This window comes from Rattus norvegicus, chromosome 7, assembly GCF_036323735.1.
Source record: "Rattus norvegicus strain BN/NHsdMcwi chromosome 7, GRCr8, whole genome shotgun sequence".
NCBI classification, from domain to species: domain Eukaryota; kingdom Metazoa; phylum Chordata; class Mammalia; order Rodentia; family Muridae; genus Rattus; species Rattus norvegicus.
In genome coordinates this window covers 127,057,656-127,069,091 of record NC_086025.1, presented here as the reverse complement: position 1 = coordinate 127,069,091, position 11,436 = coordinate 127,057,656, and the positions used below count along the sequence as shown (strand labels likewise).

The 11,436-nt window shown below is 42.9% G+C and overlaps 1 long non-coding RNA gene across 1 annotated transcript; it reads right to left on the bottom strand.

Annotated features, from left to right (window-relative positions):
• Positions 1 to 4,930: 4,930 nt before the first annotated feature.
• On the bottom strand, positions 4,931 to 6,502 carry LOC134479610 (uncharacterized). Its single transcript, XR_010053153.1, has 2 exons — positions 6,253 to 6,502; positions 4,931 to 5,217 (listed from the first exon to the last, which is right to left on the bottom strand). It is a non-coding gene; the product is annotated as an uncharacterized LOC134479610 (long non-coding RNA).
• Positions 6,503 to 11,436: the final 4,934 nt, after the last annotated feature.

Sequence of the window (11,436 nt, the reverse complement as noted above, 5' to 3'; positions counted from 1 at the left end):
TGCAGTACTACCCACATTGGGCTGGAAGTTTCTGTAACAATAGTCATTCCAGATAATGCCTCACAGACATGCACACCAGACAATGCAATGAAAGGAGTTCTTCAATTGAGGTCCTATTTCCACAGGTGACACTAAATTTCTGCCAATCCGACAATCACCAATCAGTACACTCTCCTGAACTAAGCTTTACCTGGCTCCCCAGAGCCCTCCTGGACTGTCACCATGTCCATGGTTACTAGTCACCTTCAGCAAGGTACCCCGAGAAAGGCTACCAAGCCTTTGCTGCATTCTCCACAACTGTGTAATTTTCTTATTCTTCACTCTAAGTCCTCGACTCCAATTGTAAGAATCCCGGTAGGCCACATCATGAAAACCCCCCACCTCCTGATGTCAAAACAAGCTCATCTTGGAGATAGTTTGATCCACTGACTCCTTCAGGATGCTACAGTTAGTTTATAGCATATAGTTTGTAGTTCATAGCTACATATTCTGTAGCTGGAGTTTAGCTTGTCTTTATGCCACAAGCTTTGCTTTACTACAATAGCATACATAAAACTTGTCTTGCTACTTTTAGTTCTTTTTTTTTTTTTTTTCGGAGCTGGGGACCGAACCCAGGGCCTTGCGCTTCCTAGGTAAGCGCTCTAACCACTGAGCTAAATCCCCAGCCCCATCTTGCTACTTTTAATAAATGTGTTTACCCCAATATACATTTATGCAACATCTACGTCCTATGACAATTCTATGTTTTAACCTTTGGGAAAGTGTCAAACTGTTTTCACAATGGCTGTGCAGTTTACATTCACGTCAGCAAAGTATGAGTGTTCCCATTTCTCAGTGTCCTTCCAATATATTTTATTTCCTGTCCTTGATTTTTATTATTTAAGCTCTCATGATGGGTTTAAAATTGTATTTTTTTTATTTATAGTTCTGGCTTCTCTAGTGGCTAATGATATTAGACTTAACACATTTCATGCTTGTTGACCAAGTGCTTCTTCTTTGGAGAAATATTCATTGAAGTCTTCGGCACATTTCTGTTTTCACTATTGAATTATACGTTTTCTTTTTTAATAGCCACTATCAGATAAATCAAGAGAAGTATAGTCACACTGAATGCCTGCAATCTTATGACATTTGAGTTATTAAAACAAAAATGCTATCAATTGGATTATTCATAAACCAGAAAAATCTATTTCTAATGGTTCTAATGGTTGGGAAACACAAGATGAAGATGCCAAAAGTCTTACATGAATGTTAGGTGACTTAAGAAGAAGAGGAAGTAGAAAAGGGTAGCAAGAGGAGACTGGTTAGCTTTGGCTCTTTTTAGTCACATCTGCACTTTCAGAGAGGAAGACAGGAGGTGTGGTACATAGTATAGTGGGTGAGGCCTGTCCAACTGTGTACACCCTGGGCTTGTGCCAGAGGGATGCCAACTGAATATTGGAGGAGAAGCCAAAGCCGTGCTCATGAAGAAGTCAGAAGCTTACTCTGTCCCTCCATCCTCCCAGCAGTCAATGTGCACAGTCTGGGCTCCTATGGAGGATCCTCTGCTAAGGAATGTTGAGAATGCCCAAGAAGGGGTTGAAAGGAGAGGACAGGAAAATGACTTCTGGGAAGACAGAAAAGCTTAGAAGTAGGCAATGGGAAAAAGTCAGTCCTTGGCTGACATATTGGGGGTAAGGGGAAGGACGGAAGAGAAAGCAATTTTTTTTAAACTGGCAGGTTTAAGAAAAATTAGACTTTAATTTTATTTATACTCTTTACACAAACATTTTAGTCGAAGGATTTTTCTAAATGGGAAATCAAGCCATATGCAGAGAGATTACGTATATTTTGTTACTTTTTTGGCAAAATGAAACAAATGATAAACAGACAAAATTATAAATACAATTGACCCTTTCTCAACATGAGTCTTATTTGGCCACCATTATGTTTCCCAGTGTAAATTAACTAGTCTCTATTTAGTCTCCAGTTCATGTCTGAAGTGGACACTGGATATATATCTATACTTCTTTGAGTCGAGGAGCAAACTGTACATTATAAGCTTCTACTTTATAGTCCTAAGAATGAAATTTTGATCTGAATGCTGCTATTCAGTCTCCCACGGAGGGAAACATGCCAGTGGCACATCTAACTACAGAGAACAGAAGCCTTCCAAAATTGGCAGGAAGAAAGGACCAGATTTCTTCTCTGCCCAACTCAATTCAGCTTCAATCAAGAGGTATGTTCAAAGGATCCTAGATGTTTTTTCTCCAGTAACACTAAATCACAATGTCTAGATCGATTAAAGTAATATAAGATATTCTCAGGTTCAACATTTCCTGAAACTATTTAGTAATCAAAACCACAAACAATGCCTGCCTGGAACCTTTTCATAAAGGTTGTTTTGTGTTTGGGTGCCTAGCATGAGATACCCTGGGTGCTATAAACTACTAGAGGCTCAAAGCTAAAGAACTGCAATTGAAATCCTGCCCTTGTGTCTACCTAATACGCAGATATAAAGAAGTCATTTCACATTCCTGTCACTCACCAGGGTTTAGCACCTATACCCCAGTCTATCAAGTGAAGTCTGTTACTTTTGAAAGAGTATTTGTTTTATTTACATTTATTTTAACTTTGTAAGAAGTACAGCAAAAATGAAGTCACTCCCGACTTTACTTCATTGGTCAAGATTTTGTTCAATTTATATCATTAAGTCTTGTAAAATTTCTCATTTTCTCTTCTCTCTTTCTCTCTCCAAGGACAACAAAACAAAGGGAGATAGAAATGGGTAATTACACTAGGCAGCATTTGCTCAGTATTACTCACCAGTAGGTCTGGAGTGCACCTGGGTGCTGAAAAGGTGACACAAGGGTTGATCTTTCCATAATTTGTGGAAGATATTTGGACAAAGGCTTTTAAGGCTTTCCTCTTCTATGACTGTACAATAACGTTGGTTTCTCTAATTCCCTTGCACTGCCCTATATCCATAGTAACAACAGTGATTGGCCTTTAGATTTTCCCATCTCTGAGCTTCACAAAGACATGAGTAGATTACTGACCTAATCTTTGAAAATAATGTAATAGTAGTATTAGGGACAAATACAATATACCTGACTTGGGATTTCCTGAAAACTGTATTTCCTGATAACTTCATATTGCCATTCCTTTGAAAATTCTAGACCCTGACACTATATCATTCAGTTTCAAATCAGAAGGTATAGGAACTGATGGTATGACTAAGTCAAGCATCTTGGCTTAATAGAAATCCCATGTCTCTAGTTACCCCCACTCCATTCTTGTCTTTTACTGTGCCCTACTCTGCAGTAAGGATGTGAGTAGAGACCTTTTGGCATCGTTTTTCAGTTGCAGGAAATTGTGACATGATGCCTTAAAATAAATGGCTCTTAACACACCCAGGTTAACGTGCATCTAGATGACTTTAACAGCAAAAGAACCCCACAGATTTCACCTCTTTTCCCGTGATCTTGCAGACTACCTTGAGCCTATAAATAATATAAATTCAGAGATCTGACAGCTCTGTTTACAAATTTATAAGGTTTTATTGATTACATGATGGAAAAAACTTGGAGTTGGTCTTCCCTTGTCATTTGCATTCATGAGGTTGAAAGCTTTTGTTTGATCTCCATTCAAGCTTTCTAAAAGCTTGGAAACTACAGACTGAAGCAATTCAAATTTATGCAGAGTTTGACAGTGAGTTAATTACCAGAACTATGCAAAATTAAATTTTGAGAAAACAACTCTGGCATTTTGAGTAGTTGTGTGCTATGAATGTGTTTACAGACAAGCATATGCAAGCTATCTGTCAACTAGCTGGCTCATTTTTGATGATGTGTCCACTTAAAAGAAAATATTACATTTCAAAGAATCTTCCAGAGCACAGAGAAAAGAAGACAAATACTCTGTCCTTTACCCTTGAAATGTATGCAGAACCCCACACTAGAGATGACCTCATAAGGACTGAACTCTCCAGCCCTATGTTGCTAAACTAGATACAGACATTAATCCAAACAGTCAGGGTGGTCTCTTCTCAAATATGCACATTCCACAGACTGTCATAGACATGCCTCAAGTCAGAACAACCCTTAAAACAGGAAGAAAAAAAAACAGCGAATCCATCTCTGCACAGAGATTTCAAACATCTCCACAAGACTGAGGGCCCTAAGCATTTGCCGTTGTACCAGCTAAAATTATGAGTCTGAGATTCCCATTGTGTCAATATTTTGAATACTGTTAAAGTAGGAAGAATTTCCCAACATATTGTGGCAGGGAGTTATAGTTATGTAGTCTTAATATTTTCTCTTTAGGTTAAGTAAGTTCAGCAGATGTTTTTGTTCTTCTTGTTGTTGTTGCTGTTGTGTTGTTGTTTTGTTTTGTTTTCTGAAACATCCTATGATAAGAAGGAGGAAGATGCAGGCTTGAGTTCTCTAGGTTTAAAAATTCAAGAAGTACCTCTACAATGTGGGTAATGGATGAAAGGGACAGGAAGTGCATTGTGGGAAAGGGCTTGTCCAGAAAAAAAAAAAAAAAGGACATTACTGGAAACACCAGCTGTACTCGGTGAATATGAAAAACACATCAGGTTGAGAAAAAAGTGAAAGGGAGCCTCTGTAGTGGTTCAGACCGGAGGTAAACCGTGTACATGTATGAACCTCTCAGATAATAAATTTAAAATATATCTCTTAAAAAGGAAATAAAACATCAAAGACAAACTCCTGCCTCTTGTGCTTGCCTCCTATAGTGTTTGACCCTTATTATTTATAAGAAAAAAATATCAAATGCCAAAATGCAGGTGCAGGTGGCAATGTCCTGTGTGTCTTTTGTTGTCCTCAGTGATTGACCTTTTACCCCATGTGGAAGTTTATTTGTTTTCAAATTCTCAATTTCAAATTTCAAATTACAAAGAACAATCTAAACAAGAGATACAGCCACATTCACTGTACAAATGGATGTTTATTGAGATACGTTGGGGAATCTCAAGAAAGAGGATGCTAGCAGCGTGCTCAGGTTTCACTTGGTCCAAAAAGTGAGCAGATAGCCACTTTGCTTCTTTGTCTCCCTCATCAAATCTCCCACAACTTCTCTCTGCCTTGCTTCTACCTCTTTCTTTGATGGACTCTTTAAATTTGGCTTTTGTTCTCCCTGGCAGCGACTCAAAACCCAGCTCTTGGTGACTGTCCAGTTCCACAAGAGCGGACTCAATATCCTTGCACCTAATTCCTGGGAGAGACAGAGCATCTGGGTTGGAAGATGATCCCCCTTAGCTCCAGTAACTGGAAAGCAGAGGAGACTTTTGCTAGATAGCTGAGGTTAAACTTCCAGCAGATGGCAGGGAGATTCCTTATCGCAGAGCAATGTGCGAATGTGAGGGTGAGGGCAGTGACAACTTCTTGCCAAGAAGTTAATGATTGCGGCGCTAAATGGGTTCTGTGGAAGACAGAGATTTATGGGTTGACAGGAAGCAGCTCCCAATCTCGGTTTAACTCATTGCTTGGAAGCTTGGCTCAACGTTCTAGCCCTCCAGATAAAATATGCAGGACCCTATTAGCAACTGCAGAGTGAATGATGGTGAAGGTAACTCCCAGAATATGTAGGTCAAACAAGCTATATAGTCAGTATGCATAAAAGGTGAATGTGACAAATATCAATGTAACTGCTATATAGAGCTTTGTCAATAAGTGAAGAAACAACCAGCAGTCTCAACTAACCCAGACCCCAGGGAGCTCTCAGAGACTGAGCCACCAACCAGGCAGCATACATGGGCTGGTCGGAGGCCCCAACACATATATAGCAGAGGACTGCCTCGTTTGGCCTCAGTGGAAGCTGATGTGCCTAATCCTCTGGAGACTTGAGGTCTCAGGGGAAGGGGGAGGCACAGTGAGGAAAAGAGCACCCTCTCAGAGGTAAGGGGGAGGAGCAATGGGAGGAGAAACTGTGGGAGGAGGGACTAGAAGGGGGGCAATGGCTGGGATGTAAATAAATAAAACGATTTTAATATAATTTTAAAATAAATATTTTAGGGTTTCCCCTTTCTATGTTTCTGTCGTTGAAAATAGATTTTTTTTTCATATAATAGATTAGAGTTTCTCCTCCCCCATCTCCTGCACCATCCTCCCCACTTCCACTGCGGTCCAAATTCACACCATTTCGGTCTTCCTTAGAAGACAAAACCGAGCTTTCGCTGCTAGTGCACTAGCACATCTTGAAGGAAGGCCACCGTTGTAGAGTGAAGGTTTCTGCTGTGTTGGTCCTTACCTCTCTCCTTTAGTCGCATGCAGCGTGCGACTAAACCCACTGCCATGAACTCTGGTCCTTAGGGGCGAAGGCTCTAAGGTAGGCACCAGTTTGACTTCTCTGTGTTCGATGAGTTATGCAAGTGTCGTCTTCAGCATTAGGGCCTCACCATCAGCTTGCAGAGAACAATCAGTAGCCTTGGCAATAAACTAGATTGTTCGGTGGTTCCCATGGAGACCCTTTGGCCAACCCCTCAATCAACTGCAACCCATTTCTGGTAATAGGAGCTTCCTTTGGTGCTGAGAGATGTCCAACTGGGGCTATTTAATAATTTCATCAAGAGAGCCTTCATACATGTATATATTACAGAAAGCATCGATTGAATTAGGTTCCCATAGAACCCCCAAAATGGTCCTTGGTTTTAGCTGCCCTTCCTTATATGTTCTTCCTCTCCTCCCTCCTCCCTCCCCATCCCCAGTCAATCCTTGTATCCTAGTCCCCCATCCCACCATCCATCCATAAGTATCTATTCTGTTTGGCTCACCTCAGGAAGAGGGGGAAAAAGGTTTTTAAAACCAGGACCCTTTGAATACTGTTTAGAGATTAAATACTTTGGAAAATGAAATTTAGAGGTGGAACAAGACCTAGAAGAAACTCACACAGGCATCTGGACACACAGTTTTTTAACATGCGGTAGAATGTCCTCCAGAGACCCTCACGGCCCAAGACAAAGAAAGAATTCCTCATGTGATTCCCCCTGCTCCCTCTCCATTACATAAGCTCTGCTCCTTGAACCCCAATCTGACATCATAATGATGTGTCCTTAAGCTAGGACATTTCATCCAGGTTCTAGAGACTTGACCATTTATTTAACAAAACGCTTAGACTTATTTATTTGCTTGCTTGTTTAGTTAATTATTTACTTATTTCAAGTGTTTTGCCTGTGCACATGTATACCACGTGCTTGGCTGGGGCCCACAGAGGTCAGGAGAGGGCATCAGATGCCCTGAGCTAGAGTAATGGGTGGTTGTGAGCCATCTCGTGGGAGCCGTAAACCAAACCCAGGTCCTCTAAAATAAAACAAATGTTCCCAACCACTGAGCTGTCTCTTCAGTCCCCGCCTTAACCGTTCTTGTCTTTGCATAGCTAAAATCTTTTACGATTCACATCACCAAACTTACAGACCACCTTCAGTAGGAACTCCGAGAGACTTCCAGGCAACCGCCCTTCAGGTGGAAACTGCTGCCTGCCTCTGTGAACATCTCCATGATGTTCTCATCTCCGTGAGCCATAACTTAGGTGCCAAGAAAGAGTCAGGATTCGTGTGGACAAATGTCTTTATGCCAGTAATACTTGCTGTTGTCATTGCGCGATTGGATTTCATGTGAAAATAGACTGGCGCGCAGGATAGAGGGAAATCTGCTCTTCTTCTGACTACGACGTTGAGTCCTTCAGAGTCTAAACAGTGCCGAGCGTAGAGACTTTCAGTGAACTTAGTGACTATGCACACCTGCCGTCCAGTAAGTATTTGTTGGGTCTTTTCTTCTAGCTGCCCCTGACCTAAGACGGCAAGAATACAAAGAGGAATAAAGCAGGGTCTCCTCAATTGGCTGGTAATCCCTTAAGGGGGACAAGCCAGGGACTGGGAGAGCAAGCGCTTTCTTATAGGCCATCCATGGGCAACACGCTTCCACATGATGGGCACACACCATCTTGAGGGTTAAGAAGTGGCAGGAGAGGTGTTTCTGTGGTTACGAACACTTACTGCTCTGGCAGAGGACCAGAGCTTAGCTCCCTGCATCCATAGCAGAAGCTCACAACTACGTGTAACACCAGTTCCAGGGCCTCTGATGCATTTTCAGGACCCCTTCAGGCACCAGGCATGTATATGGTACACAGCATACATGAAGGCACACACACACACACACACACACACACACACACACGTATATAAACATATATATATACACACACATCAATATACATTATATTATGTATATATAATAAAAACAAGTAGGCCCTTTTTTAAGAAAAGAGAAGTGTTCAAGAATTAGACAAAAAACTTACTTGGCCATTGTGAAACAGCCAGAAGGAATGACATCAGTAAATGTCTGAGGGAGTGAGTCTGGGATACTCTAGGATCTGAAGTAACTGAGAAGGATAAGGTTGTCAAGAAAGAAAGATGATGGGATTTGTCATCGAGGCAGGGTCCCAAAATGTCACTGTAATCTACTCACTTTCCTTCTGACATTCTTTCAACAGGCAGCCATGGCCACCCCTACCCCCACCCCCGACAGCGTGAGCCAGGGTAAAGCCTTCCTCACCGAAGTGATGTCTCAGCAGTCGTTCAGAGTGATAGTAAAACCAATACTGAAAGATTATACCAGAGAAGTGGGATGTTTGCTACGGCTGACTGTGACAATCTGGTTCTGAAGCCTTTGGAACGGATTCGTGGGAGGGATTTGGAAGTGTTTGGAGCAGTGGGATGGAGGGGCTGTGGAGGCAGTGCAGCAAAGGAAAATTCTGATGTGAGCCTAGAGGATCAGTGTCGTGCAAGAAATGGGAGGTACAGACTGGGCTCAGGGGGGCTTTGGCTGGATAGGAAGCTTAGATGGGAGTTGGCTAGAGACCAGCTGTGGTCCACTCTGAGGTCCCTATGTGTTTTGTCCATGCCCTGATATTTTGTGCTGAAGTTTAAAGACGATGGACTGATCCGTTTGGTAGAGGTGACTTCGAGCCATCCCAACATTGGAACTGCGGCATGGTACTGGGAATAAAATGCAGAGTGGGAGGATCTGAAACACATATGGCGTGGTGCAGAAGCAAAGTGGAGAGCAGTACACGAGGGGGTGTGCATTAATATTATTCATGCCTTTAAAAAGAAAGCCAGTGTTACGCTAGGACTGATTCCTGGGCTATCTCAGGAGTTGGTTACATCCCCCCATCTTCCATCACAGCTCCAAGATAAGAAATTATAAACTCATTTAAAGGGCTTTAATTGCGTGGAGAGAGGCTCTGCAGTGTCCTTGCTCCCCCAAGGAAGAGTTTACACGAGTTCAGCCGCCCACATGCCACAGGCTACTGTGGACAAGGTTCAAGGGGGAAGACACGCTGATGGTGAGGCAGAATTTCAAAATACAAAAGTATTTGGGGATCTGACTATGGCTATGAAGAAGTCCCCCACTTCAGTGATTAGCCGGGTAGGCACCGCCCAGCAGTGAGTAGCTCAGCATGAGCTGTGGTATGTTTATCAGTTACTGGAGCCTTTCTCTTTCCCAACTTTACAAGCTACAACCTTCTAGGAACCTCCCCAGATATCCGTTTACAATGAGAATCATGTACTTTAGTACCATTTGGGCAACACGAGAAGCTCTGGGGCTTAGTTTTTACCAGATTGTTATCCAGTTCCAGGAACTTCCTGAGTCACCCTGTCATCTCAGTTCTCAGAGAGCCGGACAGAGAGAGGTTGAGGGGAGTGAGGTCCCCAGGAACCTGGTAAGCAGTGGGGTTCCAGCGAGCTTCTCCACATCCTACCCAGCCACCAGCAGCACACTCAACCCGCGCTCCTCTCTTTCAGGGATGACCACCCGCGCACATTCGCTCTGGAGACAATTTCTTTCTTACTCTATTTAATAAAATAGCGGATTCTGCTTCATACTGGCTGTGCCTGATACTCTTTCCGCAGCAAAGCCAGAAGTACCAGTTTAGCCTCAGTCCAAGACGCTAAAGAAGTAAAGGAACTCATCCGGTGGCGGAGAATGGCAGCGTGGAGCTGCTTCCGTTTCCTCAGCACTGACTATGGTGGGCGTTGGCTTCTCCTACGTGAAACTGTTTTTTACATGTACGAAGAATGTAAGAGGTAAGGTACCATGGAGGCTTCCCCCCAAATTACAAAGGTTATCCTAAGGTAACTAGGTAACCTATCAGGGCCAACATGTCTGCAAGCAGGCCCCAAGAACATAATGCAGGAAGCTGTGAACCCACGGTGCAAAGACATCTCAGGGCAGTGAAGAGGTCCAGAAAAGCCACTGGCGCGAATATGTCTGTGCAATGGCTTCCCATGCCAGCCTGAGCTGCTGTCATGAGGTCACATGTTCTGAATGCCAGAGCTGCAGGGTTTAGTAATGGCTTTCTGGCTGGGTTTGGGTCTCATTTTTGTCAAAAACAAAAACAAAGAACTCCCTTGCTTTTCTTCTGTTCTTCCCTTCTGTTCTCCACAGGTACTTGTAAGCATATAATGTATATATGGATAAACACAGGCGCGCGCGCGCGCACACACACACACATACACACCACACAGAGACACATACACAGAGATACACACACATACCACACCACACACACACACACACACACATATACCACACACATATACCACACACACCACACACAGACACACACACACATACCACACACCACACACACACATCACACAGAGACACACACACATACCACACCACACACACACACACACATAGACACATACACACAGACACACACACACACCACACACAGACACACACACACATACCACACACCACACACACACACCACACAGACACACATAGACACATACACACACATCACACAGAGACACACATACATACCACACACACACACATATAGACACACATAGACACATACACACACATCACACAGAGACACACATACATACCACACACCACACACACACACACATAGACACATACACACAGACACACACACACAGACACACACACACACCACACAGAGACACACACATACCACACACCACACACACACATCACACAGAGACACATACACATACACAGAGACACACACACACATACATACACACAGAGACACACACACACAGAGACAGAGACAGAGAAAGACAGAGAGACAGACAGACAGACAGAGACAGAGAGACAGAGGGATACACATAAATAAAAATGCATTAACATGAGAGATAACAAGAAAGATTATGAGCCATCTTCAATTTTAAATGCAAAATAATATAGAATTGCCCTCCCAACCTTCCTGAGACAGTTTGCCAAGCAGCATTATGAAGTAAAACCTGACAAAGGACCGGAAAGGCTAATACTCCAGGAGTCAAAAACGGGATTTAGGTGTGCAAATTGCCTAGGAACTGGAGAGCCTTTGTCTTCTACCTGTCGGTAAAGACCCTCTAAGGGGTACATAGATGAGACTTTTCCATCATTTGTT